Source organism: Cupressus sempervirens, chromosome 5 (genome assembly GCF_028749045.1).
Source record: "Cupressus sempervirens isolate cs-2001-9-10 chromosome 5, ASM2874904v1, whole genome shotgun sequence".
Lineage (NCBI taxonomy): Eukaryota > Viridiplantae > Streptophyta > Pinopsida > Cupressales > Cupressaceae > Cupressus > Cupressus sempervirens.
The window spans coordinates 391,855,168-391,857,883 of NC_143122.1; positions in this window are offsets into that span (position 1 = coordinate 391,855,168).

The following is a 2,716-nucleotide window of genomic DNA, read 5'->3' on the forward strand; positions in this document are numbered from 1 at the left end:
ATTGTATGAAAAGTTACATACATATTTGGTGAAACTTGGTTTTGCAAGAACTAATGACAATAGAAATCTATACTTGAAAAGTGAATCTGAGAGCAAGATATTGCTAGTTGAAATATTTGTTGATGATATCATATTTGGAGGACATGATATGTTGTGCAAATTATTTGCTAATGAGATAAAGAAATATTTTTAGATGTCAATGTTTGGAGAGATTAAATTCTTTGTTGGTTTGCAAGTTTATTAAATGAAGAAAGGTATATACATTACACAATCAAATATATCAAGAAGATATTAAATACCTTTCGAATGAAAGATTGAGGACCACTTGGAACACCTATGCTCACTAGTCACAAACTTTCAAAGAATGATGATTCCACTGAAGTAAATTAGGCATTGTATAGGGCAATGATTGGCATATTACAATATGTTGTACAAAGCATACCTGACATTGCATTAGCTATTGGTATTGTTGTAAGAATTTTTTCTAGTGCTAGATAAAATCACATGATGGTTGTGAAAAGGATACTAAGATATCTAAAAGGAACAGAAGACTATGGCTTATGGTATAAGAAGAATGAAAAGTTTAAACTAGAAGTTTACACAGATGCAGATTGGGTTGGAAACATTGATGATAGGAAGAGTACAAGTGGATGAGATTTCTTTCTAGGCAGGAGATTAATTTCATGGACAAGCAAAAAGAAAACTTGTATATCTCAATCCATAGTAGAGGCTGAGTATTTTATTGAAACAATTAAATGTTCTAACATTGTATGGGTCAAGCAATTGTTGAAAGGTATGAAGGAAGAGATTACATAACCAATTGTGATATATTGTGATAACACAAGAGCTATAAACATACTAAGAATCATGTGATGCATATTTTTGGGCACTCGTTATGCACGAGGTCAATGAAAGGAATCCATTGTGCAATTCCTCTCTTGAAAAGCTAATCTTTTGGGATCAACTCCAAGGTTCAATATTTATCTTGTGACATACCAAAATCTGCTTAGTTGAAGATAGATGTGATTGTTCACGAGGAGGCCTTTGTTGGTTTTGATTATAATCTCAAAATGAATTAAATATGTTTGTTGTCTCAAAATCACACACAAAAGAACAATATTTTTGTATTTTCTAGTTCTTCAATAATACAATTCTAACAGTGCAACTAAAATGATTTCCTATTCTAACAAGGGGTTAGCAAAGCAAATAAGGAAACTGAAAGAAAATAACAGGAAATTGAAATAACTTGAAATTGAAATCTTAAATGGACATAAGCTACAGAAAACAACATGTTGCGAGTTAAACTTTCAAAGAAACTAGTAGGAAACCAATGAAAACAGGAGCAGCACTTCCTAGAATCCACTGATGCAATCATCGGTGAGAAAATTTAACAATCGTATGATATTTCACCTTTCATAAAACTGCAAGGCCACAGAAACATGTGAGACAAAAGGCTATGTAGACACAATTTGATGATCTTTTCTCAAGCTCGATACGTCAGCGAAATTCATAAATCTATAGCAAACACTAGAACTAAAAGATCGCACAACTAGAAACAATGCAATAAACTTTTGGCTCAATCACAATTTGATGAAGAAAATTCACAAAAATATGACACATTGACGCAAGAATCACTAAACTCCAAATGTGAGCACCAAAAGCATAATTTTATTGCATAATAACGATAGCCCTTGTTACATTTTACAATGGGATATTTATAAGAAATTGTCTCCTCAATTTGTGTTGAGAGTGAGAGATATCTTCATGCAATAAAATGCTTTTAAAACATTAAAATATATATATATATACAATCTAACAATTAATCTAGTGCTTAGAGGGACTCCATCCATATTTTATTCATTAATTGGATGGATGAGCCCTTTACATGTCAAAAATATAGAAAACATGAGAGAGAAAGTAGGAGGAAGCCTTCAATCAAACTAGGAGTGTCTGAAGGTGCCAAAAATAGAAGCGGGTCCTTTACTAGGCATGTGTCAAAGTTAAACTACCATCAAAATGCATTCCTGATGCATGGAAAGCATTATTTTTGGAACAAACAATTAACTGTCGACGCACCTCTAAATTGTGGAGTTGCAGACCTGCATACCTGCGGACCTTGATAGGGTCAAAATCTCAAAATTTTACTAAGTGTCAAAATTGAAATTCTAGCATCTGGGTTTTGTTCTTCTTCATCCCAAAGTTATGTTTGGATGTTTTCCCTTGAATTTCTCTATCATCTCAGTAATCTTAGCCAGATCCAGAAGATCTAAAGCCTCATACTTGTCTTTTACCTTCTATCTATAATTGTCTACCTCAATTTGAGTATTAGCAAAATCCCCGAGTTTGGTATCCAATTCTAATAAGGCTTCTTCTATCCTGAAGGCTTGTCAGATGTCCTCATCATCAACAACCTCCACAAAAATCTTCCTGAAATTCTCCACTATTGTCTCTATAGGTAACAACTTTTCTTGTTCCTCATCTTCAAAAATATCCAAGCATGCATCACTGTAGTGTCTCTCTGCTTCCAAACTCTGCTCTTAGGCTTGGTCCTTGAGCCAATGAATCTCCTCATGTAATGTCTCCATTACTTTATTACTATCCAATATTTTCTCTATCCAATCATCAATCATGTCTAATTCTTCTATGGTATATACATCAATCAAAACCCGGTATCTTTGGCCCTTTATGGCTTGTAGAATCTGCAAATCATTACTCT